The sequence below is a fragment of the Aythya fuligula genome, chromosome 1 (assembly GCF_009819795.1).
Source record: "Aythya fuligula isolate bAytFul2 chromosome 1, bAytFul2.pri, whole genome shotgun sequence".
Lineage (NCBI taxonomy): Eukaryota > Metazoa > Chordata > Aves > Anseriformes > Anatidae > Aythya > Aythya fuligula.
In genome coordinates this window covers 67,698,157-67,720,186 of record NC_045559.1, presented here as the reverse complement: position 1 = coordinate 67,720,186, position 22,030 = coordinate 67,698,157, and positions in this window count along the sequence as shown.

Here is a 22,030-nt window from a genome sequence, read left to right as displayed (position 1 = left end):
GCTTAGCCCAGCATGTTTGAAAGTGCTGTGCTCATACAGAAATCATGAAAGGGAAGAAGAATGATCCAAAAGTGAGTTACTGCTTCTTGCTCAGTCCAGAGGACAGCTGGGATTCTGTCTTTATGAGTCTCTGCACCAAAGCCTGCCTCTTCTCTGGAAGGTTTGAAACTGTATTGAAACTGTTAGGATTACTTTATCAGTTGGGACAGAATACTGATTTTAAAATGCCCATAAGATATAAAAAGCTATGTAATGTTAATATTATTGTAGTAAAATAAAAGTAAAGAAAGTTTTAATGAGTTGACCAAAGATCACTTGTTAAATAAACTTTTTATTTCACTTGTTTTAAGACTACAAATATTGGAATATAGTTCTCACACAACGCTACTGTATTTTCTTTTCAGATGCTTCTGTGCCATATCAGGAGTAGTGTACTTAAGACTGTGTTGTCAGTATTTATGAAACTGAACTTGAAGACTACTCATGTACACCTCTCAGCTTTCCAGCATACATGGAATTCCAGTACAGCTGATAGACTGTCAGTATGCCAGGGCAGCTGTATATTGCCATTTCTAGCATTGTCCAGAAACGTGTTGACCTGTTGTTTCTATTTACTGCTGTGGTATCCAATAAACTGAATATAAGATGGATGTATTAACACTTTTTTGTTTTGTTTTACTGTGGTATAAATACATGTGTGTGTGTATATATATATATTTCACAGAATTACAGAATCACAGAATTTTTAGGTTGGAAGAGACCTCAAGATCATCGAGTCCAACCTCTGACCTAACGCTAACAGTCCCCACTAAACCATATCCCTAAGCTCTACATCTAAACATTTCTATAAAAGGGAAGCACCATGCAGATCTGGAATTTGAATTAGAAGAAATAAATCTGAGAATCAGAAACTTGTGCAAAAGACAGCCTCTAGCTGCAGTTCCTGTACACAATGAATCCTTCATGTACAGTGAACAGTAGAGGTTGGCTACATCCTTCTGTCCCCCACCCCTCAGATATTTATATACGCTGAGGAGATCCCCTCTCGGTCTTCTTTTCTGCAGGCTGAACAGACCCAGGTCTCTCAGGCTTTCCTCATAAGGAAGATGCTCCAGGCCCCATATCATCTTTGTGGCCCTCAGCTGGACTCTTTCCAGGAGATCACTGTCTTTCTTGTACTGGGGAGCCCAGAACTGGACACGGTACTCCAGGTGAGGCCTCACCAGGGCAGAGTAGAGTGGGAGGATCACCTCCCTTGACCTGCTGGCCATGCTCCTTTTAATGCATGCCAGGATCCCATTAGCCCTCTTGGCCACCAGGGCACACTGTTGGCTCATTGTCAACCTGTCGTCCACCAGGACCCCCAGGTCCTTCTCCTCATAGCTCTTCTCCAGCAGGTCATCCCCCAGCCTGTACTGATATATGCGGTTGTTCCTTCCCAGGTGCAGGACTCTACACTTGCTCTTGTTAAACCTCATTTGGTTTCTTCCTGCCCATCTGTCCAGCCGGTCCAGGTCTCGCTGAATGGCAGCACAGCCTTCTGGCATCTCAGCCACTCCTCCCAGCTTTGTGTCATCGGTGTGTTTTCTGAGGGCAGACTATTCCCTCATCAAGTTCGTCGATGAAGATGTTGAACAAAACCGGACCCAGCACCAACCCCTGGGGAACACCGCTAGTCACAGGCCTCCAGCCAGATTCTGCTCCAATTACCACCCTCTGAGCTCGGCCAGTCAGCCAGTTCTCAACCCACCTTGCCATCCACTCATCTATCCCACACTTTCTCAGCTTTGCTAGCAGGATGTCATGGGAGACAGTATCGAAAGCCTTGCTAAAGTCAAGGTAGATGACATCCACTGCTCTCTCCCCATCTACACAGCTGGTGATGCCATCATAGAAGGCAACGAGGTCGGTCGAGCATGACTTCCCCTTAGTGAATCCATGCTGACTACTCCTCATAACCTTCTTCTCTTCCAATTGCTTGGAGATGGCATCCAGAACAAGATGTTCCAACACCTTTCCAGGGACAAAGGTGAGACTGACTGGCCTGTAGTTTCCTGGATTCTCCTTCTTGCCCTTCTTGAAGACCGGAGTGACACTGGCTATCCTCCAGTCTTCAGGCACCTCTCCTGTTTTCCAGGATGTTTCAAAGATGATAGAGAGTGGTTCGTCGATCACCTCTGCCAGCTCCCTTAGCACACGCGGATGCATCCCATCGGGACCCATGGATTTGTGTGCGTTGAGCCACTCAGATGCTCCCGAACCACTCCCTCATCAACCAGGGGGGAAGCCCTCCATTTCCCAGACCCTTTGTGCTATTGTCAGGGGCAAGGAGTCCTGGGGGAGTGTCCTTGGAGCAAAGACTGAAGCAAAGAAAGCATTCAGTATCTCTGCCTTCTCAGCGTCTCCTGTGCCCAGGACACCCCCCTCATTCAGCAAGGGACCCACATTATCCCTAGTCTTCCTCTTGTTGTTTACATACTTGAAAAAACCCTTCTTATTATCCTTTATCTCTTTTGCAAGCCTCATCTTTAGGTGGGCTTTAGCCTTCCTCATCGCATCCCTGCAGGCCCTGACAACACTTCTATACTCCTCCCAAGAGGACAGGCCCTTTTTCCACATTTCATAGACCATCCTCTTCCTTTTGATCTTATTGATGAGCTCCTTGCTCATCCACACAGGTTTCCTGCCCCTCTTCCCCGATTTCCTACTCTTAGGGATGCACTGATCCTGAGCATGGAAGAAGTGCTGCTTAAATGGAGCCCAGCTTTCACAAGCACCCTTGCCTTCTAGCAGCCTATCCCATGAGATACTCCCAAGTAGGTCCCAGAAGAGGTCGAAGTTGGCTCTTCGGAAGTCCAGGGTAGCAATCCTGCTTTTAGCCTTACTTCCTTAATGTCACAGAAAAACTTATTCCTTATGTCTGATATTCCTGGAAGGAGGAGTAATTAGGTGTAGCACTGAGTACGCAAACAAACATACTATTTCTTTCTGAAAACAGAACAAAAACAAAAAAATTTAAATCAGGATAACAATAAAGAGGTAGAGCAGAATGTTTTGAAGCTGTGCTATACTCTGAAAACAACAGCAAGTATCACAGGTTGCCTAGCCCACTGCTAGAAGCTGACTTCAGAAGTAATTATGAAAGGTAAATACTGAAGCATCAAAACCTTGTGAGTCATGCAGGGACAACCTTGTTTCTGTTCTCTCTATCTGGCTGCGCTATTTTGAGGGTGATGCAGCAGTAGATATTTGAAGATATCTGATTGCGGTGCTCTGTCCAGCAAGGAGGTAGAAAGAGGGATGGATGCTGTAGCTAACAGCCTGAACAGGCATGATGCTGTCTGTCACCGACAGATCACTCAGTGGTATTTTCAGAGGGTGCACTGTGGAGAATTATTAAGAAGTTATTATGAACACCACTCAAAGCAAAACTTTTAGGCTACCAGCCTAGAATAATATAAAGTGATATTAGCTTATACTCTTGAAAAAATTAGTTCTCACTGTATTTAAAAAAAAATTGGAACCCCTTCCTCCTTAAACCAGGAACATTCATAGTCTTAGCCTTTACTTGATGATGGAAAATAAATACAAGGGGAAGCTAAATTTTGACACACTGGTTAAGACGGTTTGAAAAGCAAATCCTTTCTTTTTGTTTGCCTGAATGAGGAACTGGTAATCTGTCAGATTCTATCATTTTAAAACTTGGGTTTGATTTTTACATAATGAAGCAGTGTTGTAAATGTTTGTGTTGTGCCACCCCACCCTCATATTTCAAGACAGGAAGGCTATTCTGGTTAGGAAGTTATTTTTAAACAGACATTACTCTCTCTCAGAAACAGACTGTAAGTCTCTGTCTTCTTTTAGTTGCTTTATAAAGTAAATTGAGTCCCTCTGGTTATATAATTAATATCCACATTTAGCCATATATATTTGAGATGACCACTGAGCCATTTACAGCTAAATTCATTTCTTAAGACTGACCAGGAGGTCAGATATGCATTTAATCTCTGTTGAACTTTGTTAAGCATCCAGAGTTTTTCTTGTGAAGGCTTCTAACAGTACAGAGAAATAGCTACCAGAAGTGAAACAAGTGGGGAACAAAGCTGTTATCATGGAGTTTGTACCACATGATCTAAGCATGTCTGTCCCCTTGTACACTTTATGTTCATATTCAGCAGCAAGATGGCATCATATCTATATTGCATAATGTATTTTACTACCTGAGATAAATACAAAGGAAATCAAGTTTAAAACATTTGACCTTAAAATTACAGGCAATGTTATATCTAACAAAGATTTCATTTTTAATAGACAACTTTTTAAATAGACTTCGCAACTTATTATTTTTTTTATTATTTATTTTTTTCCCCCAGAATTGTTTGCTAACCTTTCAGGTGAGTTTAATCCCAGAAAAGGAAAAACAACAACAAAAACAGACAAACAAACAAACAAACAAAAAACCACTATTGTAAAGATTCTGCGAGCTTCTGAACGTTTTACAACCTTATCTGCGTGTCTGCAAAAAGTAACGCGCTGCTTAATGAGGAAAACGAGAGCTTTACTGCTTCCAACAGCTCCCTCTCGTGGTGTTTTGCTCACACTTCATCCTCCTCCGTGAGCAATGAAACATTTCAGTTTCTCCTCAGGTTAAAAAATCAATTCTATAAACCCAAGTCCACAAACTACAGGTAAAAACCAGCCTCCCACCCAATACTACAAAATTTTGCTATAGATTATGTTGATCTTAACAATAAGAAATTGGCTTCATAGGCTTCTTTTGACTGTATCTTTGCTAACAAAACTGCGTGCATTTAAAAGTGTTTTTTTTTTTTTCTTTCTTTCTTTTTTTTTTTTTTGTGAATAACATTTCTGAGCTCAGCTGTTTCACTGAAATAAAGTTCAGCTACCTTGTCTAAAATACTGAAAGTATTTTACATATAAAATACTTTATATTTTATAAAAATATATACTATATAAATATATACTTTTATAAAATACTTTATAAAATACTTTACATACTTTCAGTACTTTACATACTGCCAATGTATATTAATATATTCAAGAAGGGCTTGAGAGCTTGTATCGTTTTCCCAACTACTGCTATTAGCCTCATAAGAGGTCTAACCTCCACTTTCTCCTTCTACTCCTTCCTGAAGATATTTATCCCCAGAACATGGCAGAGAGGCATGACAGGGAGCTAAGGCACAGTTAGGCAACGTTTCTTCTCTTATCTATAAGCTGTAGCACAGATGTACTAGTTCAATCTTTAAATGAGTAAGGTCATTTACTGGAAAGATTCCAGGGGTGGCTTCATCTGGCCAAATACTGAGGTCTCCTTCTAGATTCCCATCTCAGTTAGATGCTTTTCTACCAAAGGATTTACCTCATCAAGGTGATGCCTCAAATAATGTAGATGAATCACACTTCAAAAAGGCATTAAACTCTCCACCAACTATAAACATAATTAGGATTGGAGATCTCTAAAGTTAGGTGAGATGAATCATGCTCCAAACATGACCTCTAGGGGCTCTTTGCTAGCTATTTTGCCCTTCTTCAGCTCTACAGAGCCATCTGTCCTACTTTACAAAGTCAATTTAGTCCCTATGGTTAGACAATTAACATCTAACTGGAGCTGACCAGTGGGTCATTTAATGCTAAATTTATTTCTTATGATTGATCAGGATGCTGGATTATATTTGATCCCTGCTGAACTTCATGGAACACCCTAAAATCCATCTGTCACATGTTGAATTAATGGATGGGCTGAATTGAAAAGAAGCTGAGGATAAGTTAACTGAATACTGCTGCAGATTGCTTCCAAGCTAGCTCATTAAAAACTAACTAGCACATCTTGATGCTTCACTGCAGTCTGCAGCACAGACATTTTAAATATTTGCCTATGGTAACTCAAAAAGCCTAAGGTGAAGCAGAAAGTTGTCAGGTCTCTGGAGTACCAAGCTAGTGATTCAATTAATCGGTTTCTGAGTTGGAAAATATGTTTCAACAATGTGTGTGACACTGGCTCACTTTGTGACTTATTCTGATAGGAATTGCTGGCCATATGGAAAGAACCAAGCTCTTTACATGCGAACAGATAGCTTAAGATCTATCATTCATAAACTGATTTGCAGTTGTACATCCTTCTCTTTGTGATTAGAGGATTTTGCACCAAATGGCTCCAATCTTAAAATATTTCATTAAACCAGTGGTTGAACTAAACAGCAAAGTGGTTCAGTGAGCTATTTCCTTTTGACCACTGACGTGAGGTCACAGTCACACCGGTTTCCCATCACATCTCCAACTATTACAGCACTACATTATCCAAACAATAGTATGAGAAGTCCAGAAAACTGTATGTACAGATGGACCATGTGCTGCTGCTGTAGAATATACGCAGCAGCTGAACTGTGTCTTTCCCTCACAGAGCTGATCTAGTTCTGTGTGTTATATTCTCAGTCTCCTTTTTATGAAACTTAGAGAAACACAAGGCACATGCAAACTTTACTTCCTCTTTCTATTTCAAACCCAGTATTTATTAACAGGTGCGGAAGTTGTTAGTGGGAGAATGAACTGACAGGGCAGTTCAGAAAAGGTTCAATGGGTATTTAGTCTGGAATCCAGGCTGAAATATTACCTTAATTTTTTTGTTGTTGTTGCTTTATGCAGTTAAATTGGTAAAATGTGATAGAAATTGCTTCATAGTTTATTCCACATGAAATATAAGCAGAGTAGCCATCTTTTACTTTCCCACAAGATGGCTGCATGCAAAAATCTTAATTTAAACACAACCTCCATCTACAATAACAGATTACTAGACATGTGTTTTGCTGGCATATAGCTAAGCTTCATTCTTCAAATTCTCTGCATGAAAATGCCCTCTGAGTGAATTTTTCCTAGTTACTAAAGACGAGTCACATAGGCAAAACTACTTTGTATAAGGGTTCTTGTGATTACTGGGCTGAGCTAAATGGATGCACAATTACATGATTAAATACAACATTTTTTTACTAACTACATATAATTTTGGCTGTCACTCAGAATCAATTGCATTGAGGTACTGAGGTACTCTGGGATCTGTCCTATACAGACCTTAGGGAATACTGCAAATACTGAGCTAAATCGCATAACTTATCTTAGGCACAAATGGAAAATGTTTACAAAAGAACTAATCTATAATCACCTTTTACAATGTTTGAAATCTCCTTCTGTTTGCTTGTATTTTTGATCATTAATACAGATTTACAAACAGATACTATTGTTCATGTATGTGTTTTTCAACTGCCCAGAATGCAACTAGTCTTCAGTTTAGCCTATATTTAAAAAAAAAAAAAAAAAGGCCAGAAGGCCAGTGTACACAAGGTTGTCCTGAATGATCTAGTCTGGCTTCACAGAACTAGTTAAACTGGTCTTTTGCCATCTGGGCCTTAACCAGTGCCTCCAACAAGCTTTTCTCTGTACTACTTCTATAATACTCCTAGGAGCCACACGAGCAGTGCTCAGCTGAGCAAGGTAGAATCATAGAATCATAGAATATCCCGAGTTGGAAGGGACCCATAAGGATCATCAAGTCCAACTCCTGGCACCGCACAGGTCTACTCATAAGTTTAGACCATGTGACGAAGTGCACAGTCACTTAGTCACAAAGATACATTACTAACCTTGTTTACTGATCTGGGAAAAAAAGGATGAAGTAAGATTTTACTCCATTACCTAAAGGTTTAAATTATAAGTAATTCTGTTTATATTAATGTAATTATTGCAAAGTAAAATTAATGAGTGTGGAAGGATGCAGTTGATGGATATTCTATATGTGAAGAACCCTTTATTTCAGCTCAAGTGTCAAAATAGCTACTATAACCACTTGGAGTAATGCTCGGAAATTTTATTTAACGTTTTCAGTGAAATTAATAATCTTTCTGGACCCTTTTCTTTATATATGTTTTAATCTGGCAGATTTCGTTTCAGTTTGGGGAGTTTAGTTTGTTTTTAATAAGTTAATCTTTGTCCTTTCTCTTCTTCCCTTCTCAGATTCAACCTCTGGATCTTATTGTGATTAATTTAGTAGCAGAGGCTATGTGTATTACTCCGTGTATTACTGATTACTCTGTGTATTACTGATACACAGAACAGGTACAGTACAGAGCATTATCACGCCCTGATCTGTTTTTAACATAAGGCACAGACGTATAGGTATGCATGTGAGGGGTGTGTGAGAAATAATTTCCTCTTTCCTATGCGCACACATGAAAAACTGCTATTTTTATGAAAATCTGTGCTTATATGTTGAAATAAATATATACCTGAATGGAGGTTAAAGTAGGTTAATATACATGTATACAACAATTTAGGTATGCATACTAGCACTTTTCAGGCATAAGTCACAGAACAAATAGGTAACACAGAGCACATATCAGAAATCCTGCATTTCCACTTTGGCTGTGGAGTAGGTATGCCTACAGGCAGAAAGGGAGAGAGAAAGACTCTAGTGTCAAAGAAGTTCTGAAAGTTGTTCATAACAGGATTCCACAGCCAGCAACATACCCCCTACTATTAATCAGTATTTTTATCCCTGTTACCCCAAATGAAAAAGCTGTTTTTGCACCAAATATGTTCAGTCACTGCTTACTAAGCCATGCAGTGGGCCAAAATTACCAAAGTATCACAGACATATTCCATGAGCCCTATTGAGAATCATATGGAAACTGATCTAAGCTAAATTTGAACGTGCAGGTTATGAATTAGAAGCAGTCCAGCACAATGTCATCTTTTTTCTTCAAAGTAGCTATACAGTCGAAGGACTGGGAAGGCACACTGAAATAGCACACTTGTCTCACTGCTTCTGCCCCACTTTTCTAAAATTGCCATTTCTCAACATCCACAGAGATACCTTTTACCTGTGGAAGGAACAGAGACAATAGTCTATATCCCCTTTTTTCCCAGCTCTCTCTCTTCCTTTGCCCAGCTGAGCAGAAGAGATGCAAGCCTTTGTTTTTAATTTTATTAAACTCAGGGTCAAATCCTGCTTGCTGTTTTTCTGGAACAAACCCAGAATAACTCCAGATTAACAGTGGTACAAGTGAGAACTAAATTATGGCCTGAAAAAATTATTTAAAAATCTTTCAGACACCTAAACAGATGGATAAATCAAGCACAGATTCTCAGGTCAACCTCTACCAGAAGGAATCTCTCATCTGACTTACAGTAGAAGTAAGATGCTATGATAGCAGCTAACAATAGAAAGAGAGATACAGTAAGGGAGGGGTATATTTTTCCTTACCAAACTCACTTGATTTAATACAAGGCATGCACAATTAATGATGGCTTTGAGTGATACCTGTATGTTTTATAGGTTTATAAATTGGTTGTAGTAAAATCTTATACATCCTATATCACTAGGTATTGTTTCAGCCTATTACAGGAGATATCTATCTAGAGTTGACTGAATTGTATTAATCTGATCCTAGTTTAATGATGCCTTAACATTTTTATGGGAGAATTTAATGTTTGCAATATCCATGTTCCTTATTTGAAAGTGTGACTTATAGGTTCTCATCTTCCTTAAATTATGAAATCCTTCAGCTAATAAAGGAAAATGATTATGGTTTGCAAAAAAGGCAAAGTCATTTAACAATCCATATAACTGTCTATTGTAGGTCTTTGCATAATAATTGTAATTTAGCTATTAGGAGTTCTAAAGGCAGTTATCAGTCATATGCTGCAATTCTGAGGAATAAGGGAAAACTCAAATTATTTAAAGGCTTTGTACTTTCCAAAGGGAGAAAAAAATAAAGCAGAAATCAATAATACTTTTAACAATGAAAAAAAAATGTTCTACTGAAATAACCAGTTGTTGATGGCAATTTTTCTAACTATTCAATACTGAAATTTTCAGCTTTACTCCATATTTCACTGCCACAAAATGATATTCATTTTATACAGGCACTTCTGTAAGCAGGGAAAGACAAGTTAGGATTAGAATCTGCAATTCTTGATGCCCAAGATTTTCCATTTTTGCCCTTGGTACATGAAGTGGAGTGACCAAAGATAAATCGGATGGACTGTAGCCCTGGAACACAGATCTCCTTCAATTTGAAATTACTGTCTGAATTTGACTTTGTGTCTAGGGCATGTCTTGATTATTTCCTTCGCAGATGAGGATACTACATACGTGAATCCAGCTTAGTTAACTGCATGTGCTTTCATATTTCTTGCACTACAGTCAAGCCTCTGCAATTGTAACATTCTCTTCTAAGATTCCAACCTTCATTTCCCCAAATCCCAGCTTTCCTCAGTAAAACATATACAAGGAATGTATACACCTGGCTGAGGTGACAACTGTCACCTCAATCCCTATGAAGATTATGTAGCAAGTCTCCCTAGAAGCCATTTCCAGGCACTTAAAGGATAAGAATATAACTAGGAATGGCAAAAACATATTTACCAAGGGTAATTGTTCCTGACCAAACTGGTTGCTATCATGAAACTGGTGTCTATGTAGACCTCGGAAAAGTGGTAGATGTAATTTGCCTTCAGTTTAGCAATGCTTTTGACACAGTCTATCTTAGCACATAGGAGAGATTGACTACATAGGACAACTACAAGGTGGCTGAAAATAGGCTGGATGGTCAGGCTCAAAGGGTAGTGCTCAGTGATGAAACATCTAACTGGGACTGGTTTCTTCAGGCACTTGTCAGGGACTGATACTGGGACTGACACTGTTTAGCATCTTCATTGACTAGCATCTTCCTTCTCTGCTACAATAGCAGAGATCCCATCCTCAGCAGGTTGGAAATGACACTGAAACTGGGGCAAGGGTTGACACTTTGGAAAGATACAGAGACAAGACTGCTAACGGGAGTTAGCACAAAACAAATGTGAAGTTCTGTATTGAGGGTGCAATAGTACAATCTAGGGACTGAACAGGTGAGAGCTAGAAAGGGAGTTGGTGGTCCTAGTTAGTTAGCAGCACGACCTTGTCATTATGAAGGTCAACCTCATCCTGGACTGTGTTAGTAAGAACATAGACTGAAGGAAGTTATTATTCTCCTCTACTTGGCTCTTGTGTGGCTGCTTCTAGTAAACTGTACAATTTTCACTCCTCCAGTGCAAGAGAAATAGAGAATTAGTTCAGCACAGAGCTACCAAGATGGTTAGGGTTCTGGAGCACATGATGTAGAAGAGGCTGAGGAAACTAAGTTTATTTAGACTTGGGAAGGTTAATGTGGGATTTAATTGCACAAGACAGAACCAGACTCTTCTCAGAAGTGCACAGCAAAAAGAGATGGGTCAACAGATACAATTGGCAGTAAGGGAAATTCCAAGTGAACATTAAGAAATAAAAAAATGAGTGCCTAAGCATTGAAACAAGTTTTCCAGTAAGGCTGTGTAACCTTCACTCTTGGAAATTTCCAAAACTGAATTGAAAAGCACTCTGAGCAACTTGATCTAGCTTCTAAACTCTGATTTGGAGGCAAATTCCTGCCTATCTGAAAAAGGCCAAATATGTCTTAACAAGTGTGAAAATGAGAATTGCTAGAATATCAGTTATTATATGATATTCAAAAAACGTCGTGATAGGATAACTGCTTTCGCTTCAGCTATGACATCTGTCATCCAAACACAGTCCTGACTTACCTTTGGTATACAGCATGTTTTAGTAGCAGATTCAGAGGACAAGACACTAAATTGAGAGATGAGCCAGATGCACAGCTACTAACAGGCATTGTAGCATTCAGTATCTAGAATGAATGCAAATCTTGACATTCATCAACAACCTATAACACAAAGCACCATTAACAGACCAAAATATAGACCAATGAAAATATATTTTGAGCATGTCCTTTACATTCTATACTTACAATGGTGCTATCTGTTTTTGGTAAATGCTGACTACCTTGCACATCGATTGATTTTTTGCAATAATAGGATCCAGTCTTTAGATGGATCTGCAGAACATGCTGAGAAAACAAGCCAAACAGAAAATGCATTACTTCTGTGAATTGTTCATGTCTTTAATTCACGTAAAATTAGCACACAACACATAGTCAAGTTAAAAAGAAAGAAGTGCTGGGTCAGTAAAGGTGAAGAAAAACATGTTGTTTTCATACATCCTGTGGATATTAATTCCTTTTTAAAAGTGGCTTTGAAGAGTCAATTAGTTTCTTACCTTTTAAGAAAGATTTTACTTATTGTTACAAAATGTTCTGAAAATATTCTGATCTCTTTGAATGGATATTCTCTGCTTGCATCATATCCAGAAACTCTTTTAGGAAGAATGTTCTGGATGCTGCATATCCTTTAAAAAAAAAAAAAAAAAAAAAAAAAAGGAAAACTTTTTACTTTGAATTTAACTTTGAATTTAACTTTTAAACTATTTGAAAGAGAACAGCTAATGTTGCTTGTATAGCTATTAAAAAATAAAATGGGTTCTACAAAAAGCCTTTGAAAAAAGCATGATTACATTAAAAAAAAAAAGAAAAAAAGGCTCTAAAAGTGTCAGCTTTCTATTCAGAAAAACTGTTCCCAGTGGCTCCTTAAAGCATATCAGCCCTTGCTGTTCAAAAAGACCTTTCGTAGGATCCTCAGACAATTTAAAGCTACACAAAGTTCTCAAGTCCCTAGCAGATATAACTATGACTTGCAGACAAACACTTCTGCCCACTACTAATATCTGAAAGGAGTCTCCCAAATTGTCCTCTGCTGTAATCATTTTCCTAAGCCTCTGTTCACCTGTATTATTATTGTTGCTTTTAATCTCATTTATTCTTTCTCTTTCAGATGACTAGCAGCAGTCTTCTCAGAAAATATGTCAACAATAAAGAAATTAGGAGTATAACATTTTGGTGACTGTTTAGCTGCTGGCCGGGTTAAACCACGACAGTGACACAACATCTACAGAACAGGTTATGCAAGACTTAGGCGGAGAGAGACTTGATCCACTTGAAGATGCTAGAATCACTGAATACCTCTTGACTGATGTCAAGGTGCTATATGCATCATCTCACATGATCTCAGGTTCAATGAAGGGTCACAGTCTTTCCTTTTACTTTATGGAAAACTGGATCTGGATTTTAGTGGTGCTTTCCATTAGTGACCTCTGACTAATTTAGGGTATATAGTGTTGAGAGTTATTTGAAATGTATTTATAGCAAAGTAAGTAAGTAGAGTTATTGATTACACACCCCAACTTAAAACCCAACAGTCCTATGATTTAGGCTAATATAATACACCATTGGAAGCTGATTATTTTAGCTAGTTAAGCCATAAAGCTGCACTTAAATATGAATAATAAAAAAATGGACTATTAATAATAATTATTGCAAACGTCACTGATTTCAGATTATAAAACTTAATAGACTATCACCATTAAAACATGTGCTCTCCATAATTATGCTGTGTACCAACTTGTGCTTGATTCTGTCTTTGTGAGTTATTTCAATGCTCCTTTCAAAGCTTATGGAAAATTTTCTTTAAAGAAGAAAACAGTTGTTTTATAGGCAGCTTGGGAGGGCTTTAAGGGAAGAACCCTTTTCTGTTCAAGGCTTTTTGACAGAATCAAAATAGAAGAAAAATCTAAATATTTTCCTCACTGTAAATATCTGTGTTGTCTTGACATGTGTATTTTCCTTTATCAGCCAATCTTTATAAAGCAGAGTATAAAGCATATTATGAATAACATCTTAACCAGTTCTTATGTTTTTATACTTTGAGCATAAGTGACAGGCTTTTAAACTGGGATACAATGAGAATTCAGGATAGACCTGGCATTTGTTCTACCTTTCATTTCAAATTACAGCAAGGGAATGTCTAATTGGTCTGATCAGGTTGTCAGCTGACCCTTTCTCCTTTCCCTAAATTTTCATTCCAACTTCCTCTGAATGTTACAGTTGGGTAGGTAAAAGTGAGTCAAAATACAACATGAAATTGATAAATGATGAACTCAATGCTTAGCTTAATTTCAAATGCAGAACTGTTCTTGCATATCAAAGCATGGCTACAATGGGAAGAATTCTTTCTGGTTTCTGACTACTTCACTGAAGAAATATGTAAGAGCTCTAGCAATGGGCAGAGAAAGAGATGTGTGAAACAGACACGAGATGTTCGACTGTAGATCAAGGTTCTGGAAATCAGGGGATGGACTCTATATAGAAATAAGTGCTTCAGAACTCCCAAGTCAATGGAAGCCTAATACACCTCTTTTCAAGTGACTACAGGCTGAAGTCGTTTATAAAAAGGTGGATTAGCAGCTGTGAAAACGTATTACAGCTAGTTAGCTATATGCCTCAGTTTCCCAGTTTGTAAAATGTGTGTACTTCTTCAAATGTCTCTTTAAACAAGGCTTATAAATGTTCAGCTTACAACATGCCTTATGTATATGAAAACTTGCCATATTATTACTCACAAGATTGGCAAGTTTTTAATATAAAATAAATGAGTCTTAAAATTATGTTATAAAGCCAGAAATACCTAAAGCCAATGTGACATTTTAACATGGAGCAGAAACATTTACAACAAGCAAAGCATCTAGAAATCAATCCAAGGGGCCTTTAAGAAAATAGCTGAGTTTGTCAGTTTAGAACACTAGTACACCTAGCTTCTACTGTGAACATATCATCCTAGTGCAGAAGACATACAACAATAAATGAGATGGTAAATATTTTCTAAGGAGAGGTCAATATTTGCTATGCCTGATACTTTTTTAATTCCTCAAATCCATTAATGCCTGGAAGGCCAGAATTTAGAGTAAAGCCATTGCATCTTCCTACTGACTTTGGGTGGAGCTTGGGTACCAAGCATCCAACCTGTCCCATAGAACTTACACAGCACTTATGAATTCAGAGAGCCACAAGTTATTCATAAATTTTAGGATTAAACCCTTGAAGAAAGGCCCACAATGTGGCCTGGCCACTTCAGACCTCTTTTGGGAGTTTACTTGCAGTTACAGTTTCTATAGATCTTGTGGTGGACCATCTCCATCCACAAGGAATAATTTTACTTCAACATAAATGATGAATTCCATATGCTGATTACATCACCAGATGAGAACATTTATTGTTCATCTGTTTCTGTGGGGCAGGGGTAATTTTTTTTCTTTAGAGAAGGATTATCTTTAGAGTTCACACCCATAGAAAATTACATCTGAAACAGAAACTATGACTAGGTCGTATGGATAAAGTCATGTAGCATCTTGATTTTTAGTTTGTTTTGAGGGGTTATGAACACTATTGTCACCTGTACATCTTCTAGGACACTGGCATCACTTAGCTAATGACAAAGGACAAGTTTTCTGGAGTATATATTCCAATCCATACTCAAATGTCAACCACCCCAAACAACCAGTATGTTCATATTTACAGGTGTGAGTGAGCCCACATTCATTTTGTATTTTGCTGCAACTTGTTATATTAGCAAGAGAAATTTGGATTTACAGCTTTTTTTTTTCTTTTCCCAGGTATTTTTTTCTCCTCTGTCCCAAATACCAGTCATAAAATGAATCACATAATCATTAAGGTTGGAAAAGACCTCCAAGATCATCTGGTCCAACTATTGCCCTACCACTGATATCACCCACTAAACCATGTCCCTAAGCACCATGTCCAACCTTTCCTTAAACACCCCCAGGGATGATGACTCCACCATTTCCCTGGGCAACCTGTTCCAATGCCTGACTACTCTTTCTGAGAATGAATGTTTCCTCATTTCTGACCTAAACCTCCACTGGTGAAGCCATTCCCTCTAGTCCTATCACTGGTTATCTGCAAGAAGAGGGTGACCCCCAGCTCCCCACAACTTCCTTTCAGATAGTTGTAGAGAGCAATAAGGTTTCCCTTGAGCCTCCACTTCTCCAGACTAAACAGTTCCCTCAGCTGGCCACCCAGCCAGTTTTTAACCCAGCAAAGAGCATACCTGTTCAAGCCATGGGCTGCCAGCTTCTCCAGGAGAATACTGTGGGAGACTGTGTCAAACACTTTGCTGAAGTCTACATCAACAGGCTTTCCCTCATCCACCAAGCAGGTCACCCGGTCAAAGAAAGAGATGAGGTTGATCAGGCAGGACTTGCCTTTCATGAACCCATGCTGACTGGTCCTGATTCCCCAGTTGTCCCACATGCTTTGGGTGACTGCACTCAAGATGACCTGTTCCCTGGCACTGAGGTCAGGCTGACAGTCCTGTAGTTCCCTGGGTCCTCCTTACAAACCTTTTTATAGATAGGCATTTCATTAGCAAGTCTTCAGTCATCCGAGACCTCTCCAGATGACCATGACCACTGATGGATGATGGAAAGCAGCCCAGCAATCACATCCACCAGCTCCCTCTGCACCCATCTGGCCCCATGGACTTGTGACAGTTCGGGTGGTGCCACAGGTCTCTAATTGTTTCCACCTGAACTGTGGCGGGTTTTTTCTGCTCCCCATCCTGGACTTCCAGGTTGGGAGGCTGAGTACTCTGAGGATAAGCATTAAGAAACTCAGCCTTTTCCTTATCCTTAGTAGTCATGTTCCCCCCTTTATCTAGGAAAGGATGGAGATTCTCATTGGCCCTCCTCTTGTCATTAATATATTTATAAAAACACGTTTTGTTATCCTTAACCATAGTGGCCAGGTTGAGTTCATGCTGTTCTCGTTGAGCCTTCCTGATTTTTTCTCAGCATATGCTGGCAACTTCCTTGTACTTCCCTGAGTTGTCTGTCCCTTTTTCCACCAGATGTAAATTCTCTTTTTCTCCTGGACACTCAGCACAAATTTCCTGTTCAGCCATACCAATCTTTTTCCCCGCTCATCTTATGGCACACAGGGACAGCCTGCTCCTGTGCCTTTAAGACTTCCTTCTTTAGGAGTGTCCAGCCTTCCTGGACCCCTCTGCCCTTCAGGACTGACTCCCAAGGGATCCTCCCTGCCAGTGTCCTGAACTATTCAAAGTCTGCTCTCTGGAAGTCGAAGGTAGCAGCTTTACTGACCCCACTCCTGACTTCACCAAGAATAGAGAACTCTACCATTTCATGGTCAGTCTGCCCAAGACAGCTCCTTACCACCACATCTCTCACCAGTCCTTCTCTGTTCCTGAACAGCATGTCTAGTGGGGCAACCCCCTGGTAGGCTCACTAACCAGCTGAGTCAGAAAGCTGTCTTCCACGCTTTCCAAAACCCCCTAGACTACTTCCTTAGGGCTGTATTGTATTTCCAGCATATGTCTGGAAAGTTAAGGTCCCCCCTGAAGACATACGCTGGTGACTGTGCAACTTCCAACAGATATTTATAGAATGTCTCATCCATCTCTTCATCTTGGTTTGGCGGTCTATAACAGACCCCCATCAGGATGTCCACCTTGTTGGCCAAACCGCTGATCCTTATTCACAAGGACTCTACTTCATCATTCCCAACCCTGAGCTCAACAGCATTGAAACACTCTCTAATATAGAGAGCCATGCCACCTCCCTTTCTTAGCTGTCTGTCCCTTCTGAGGAGCTTATAGCCACCTATAGCCCATGAGTGGGTTCTTGTGGGCTGGTAGGATGTGCCAGCTTTGTCACTTCTAGTTGCCAGTGTGTAACAACTTAGACTTCCCAAGAGAACCTGTAAAATGTTAATACTTAATTCAACAGCCCAACATCATAATCTCCTCAGAGAAGTAAACAAATTAAGTGAAACAGAGACAGCATGACCTTGGATAAGTTGCCTCAGCAACCCGTGCCGCTTCTTACTCCCAACTGCAGCTGCTGTGTCTATTATTTTACAGGCTGCTCAGTACAAGGCACTTTCCAGTTTACATGGCATTAGTTTAGAGCCTCTTGCAGCAAGGACAGTGCAAGAAGCAACAACTGGCATAAAGTCTTCACATTAAAAGTTTTACAAATTTCTTTTCATCTGCCTTTGCAAAACATTAACAAAGCAGGAGCAAATCTCTAATAGAACATAAGCACACTAATGTAAAGGAATGGAAATTTCAAATGTATCTAGAATTGGAAAGAGGAACAAAGCTGTTTGAACTGAAAAGAGCTAAGATGTAACAGGTGAAATAGTTGCTTTGGTGAAATTCTTTATTGGGCCTCAATGCCCATAGAAATGTCTGCAGAATTATATGCTTCAGCCTACAAGTAGGATTATTTATGCTTCCAACAATAGCTTAAATTCTGTGGTAAAGATTGTCTATCCATTAAGTGATTTGAACACTTAAGTCAAACTTAAAAAAATAAAAATAAAAATACATGTCTCAATGACCATCTTCAATAGTTTTCAAATAAGTTAAATTTATTGTCTGCTGTCAGCACCAATCATACACCCTACACCTAATCAATCTTTTCCTTCTGCCTCGAGACATAAATAACTTGAGATCCACAAACTTTTTTTTTTTTTTTTTTTTTTTTTTTCCTTTTAACAAACTGTTTCTGGGAAACAGGTCCCACAGTTAGGATATTTTTCTCCCTTTTTTTGACAGACCTATACATGAAGATAAGAACCCTGTTGGGATGCTGAATAGCCTATCTCTGTACGGTGTTGCTCTAAACATATGGCTCTAAAATTCAGAACAGATATATCATTGGTGAAGTCCAGATAATTGATTCATAAGTCAGCTGCATCAGGCAGGTTTTTTGATGGTATCTTTATAAATAGGCTGGTGCTTTCAATGTGCCTGATGGTATCTCTCATATTGACATGAAAGGCATTTGGAGGTTGGAATATACTAGTTATACAACTTGTATTCTTGGTGCAGTTCAAGAGGACTGCTAGCCTCTCCAAACACTACTACAAATATTTTGGTAATTATCTCTTGTAGATTTATACTTTTTAGCTTTCAGTCTTTTAGTGTTTTACTGAATTGTGTCAAATACTTTTGAGGTCTAAAATTTCATGTTCTAAAGAAAAAGCATGGCCATTATTCAAATGAATAAAAACAGTTCATGACTTAGAATCAACAAAGCATAATTTGACCCATCAAAAGACTCTTGAATTTTCCTGGTATGTTTTTGTGCTCTTGTGCCTGCCCTTCAGTTCTCATGTATTTAAAACTCATGTATTTAAAACTGTAGAAAACATCACAACATCTTCTGGAAATGGTAGCTTACTGGACTTATATATTCCCTACTCAGTGAAATTTTGCACCAAATAGTACAGGCAGAAAACAAAACAAAACAAAACAAAACATACAAACACTTACTGTAGTTCACTCTAAGCAAACAAAAGTACTGGCCACCCCCCATATGACTTGATTTACAAACTTTAAAAGCAAAAGCAAGATTAATAGGCGACAGATTTCCCTTAATTTAGAGGAGGAATTGCCTTTCAGGAGCTGTGTGTACAATGCCCGTAGGCTGCTTTGAAAACTCTTATCTATATTCTTCATTTTGAAAGAGGAGATGTCAGTGGTAAAACAGATAAGGTTTTTTTCCTCCTTCTTAAAGATAGGCACTTAATATTGACCACATGTATACATACTCACTCACTCTGCTCTATATAAATTTGTCTACATATAATTATAATTATATCTAAGCTCTCCTGACAGAAAGAAAACCACTGTAACAGAAAAAAAGAATTAGAGAGAAGGGGATCTAATAAAAATGAGGTATATCCACATCTCCTGGGTTGATTAACTGGAAAAAAAAAAAAAAAAAGAAAGAAAGAAAGAAAAAAAAAGCACATTAAAAAAAAAAAAAAATAAAAAAAAAAAAAAGATGTTATTCCCTCGATGACCTGGCTATGCACATTATGTACATCACATCTCTGACATTTTCAATTATTCCATGACATAAATAAAATGAAACAGCATCTGGTACACTGAGACATCTTACCTAACACTGTTCATGCATGAAAACACTCACCAGTATTTCAAATTGTATAACTTCACTGGATCCTGAATATATAGTTAAAAATTTGTAAATCCGGAGGGCTGAGATTGCTCTTGCACGTCACTTGCACTAATGGGGAAGACACCCAAGGATCCATGTGTTATAAATGAAGATACAACTCAATCTGAATTTAGTAATATTTATAAAAGGTAAGTAAACAGTGCTAGGTACACAGGGAGTCTATGTTCTACCAACACGTACACACTAACATCGAACTTTCTAAATATACAGAACATTGCTTTTAGATATTAAACCCCAGTATGCCTATACATATGTACAATCAGAAAAGGTATCAACTGAAACATAAACACGGCAAAGTTTTAAAAAGCAAGAGTTTAACAAACAATCCTATAAGTCTATTACTATTAATGTCCATTACTGGGGGAGCATAGTTGGAGTTGGTAATCCTGGTTGAAGTGCTCCCATATCTTCCATGACTTCGTTAATTTTTCTCAGATAATATAACAGTCTTCATTTTCCATTCCTTTTCTTGATTACAAACACCAGAGAATTCCAGGGCTAGTCGTGGAAACAATATGTCTCGCTTTAAGTTGTTAAGCAACTCAGCCTTCGAGCCTTATGTATCCTATTCTTCAAGGATAGAAGGGAAACATATCCATCTCCTTTTCAAGGCCAACAGGGCCTGGGTCAAAAGGCACATTCAGGTCACCAGGGAGCATAAGAGCAAAGGCCTGCGATGGCAGTAGCGGTGAGGGGGAAGAGGAGGCGGGGGGCCGTTGGCGATGGTGTAGCAGAAGGATCAGTGGATGAGCCCGCAGCTCCCTCACTGTCTGGCAAACCACATGTTTCTGATTGTGGCCCCACATGGCTCTTTAAGGCCTCAGAGACTGCTCACCAGGTGCTGAGCAATCCCACTGCAACCTTGTCATTTTTAGCTGCAGAGTCCCGCACCTTGACCTCAATTTGGTCCCGTATTTCAGGATCATAAACTGATTGTTAATAAAGAGAATATGCTGTAAGGTTACCAGGACAGTCTTTGTTTCTAAGGACGTATGATTCCCCATAATGCGCAACTGCTTACCAGAGAGGGGCAGTTGTGTGCGTGGGTCCACTTCTCTCAGCTTGAGCTTCTTTCCAGCTCCAGTGCACCTATTTCCAGTGATTTTCTATGCGAGCTTCTTTGAGCGGTTTGCTGAGTTTGGCCGAACCTATCTTCATGAGGTAATCAGTGTGCCTGTTCCTGCCCTGGTCTCTGTTCTGCTAGCCTGTCCCTATACATTCCTTTTTTCTACTTCTTTATTGATGACATAACTTCATTATATCATGTTGCCTTTTTTCATCTTGAGGACATGCTCCCCTCTTATACCCTTTGCTCCACAGCAGTTCTTTTCAAAAGCAACTTTTCATTGGTCAAACAACTTTGCCCGGTAACCAGAAAACACCCAGAAACTTCCGTGCCTTAACAGCTAGAGAACAAGCAACCCGAAACGAGATGGCATTGAGATGGGGAAGATGCTAAAACTTACCCGAATTAATATTTAGCTACATATATGGTAAAATATCCTAATTATCGGGGATGTGGATGAGAACCTAAAAATATCCTAATTATAGGGATGTAGATGAGAAAGAGATGTAAAAAAGATTTCGTTCAAGACCAAGCAATGAGAGAAGGACAAACTCATTAGGGAAGGATGAACAACTTGTTGGCATGAAACAAGGCAAAGATAAACAAAAAACTTCTAAATACTGTCCAACAGCAGGTCAAAGTCCAGAAAGGTAAAAAGTTTAACCTCCTCTTCCTCGTTGCCTTCATCCTGAAAGACCCCTGCCCACGACCACCAGGCTACACCGCGCAGGCGCAACCAGAAGGAGCTAAGGGCGGGGAGTATGGAAATGAGTACTTGGAAGAGGTCCATCTTTTCAGGGAAATTAATGAATATGTATTAGAGCTCATGTAATCTGTAACATAGAGTTCATGTAATATGTAACAGTATTCGTGTATAAAGTTGTGAGAGATGACCGGGCAGGCATGCACCTTTATGAGGGAAGCTATTCCCAGCGCGCCTGGTGCACTGCGACCTACCTACTTTACAACCCTATGGTTGTGGAGTCTTTTCCTCCAGTCAGCATGGCATCTCCCAAATCACCTGTCTTTGTTCCCTCTAAACTCTTTACATTCCTGATGGCCTCATCGTTAAGAGTCTGATGTTATCTCCAACCATGGGG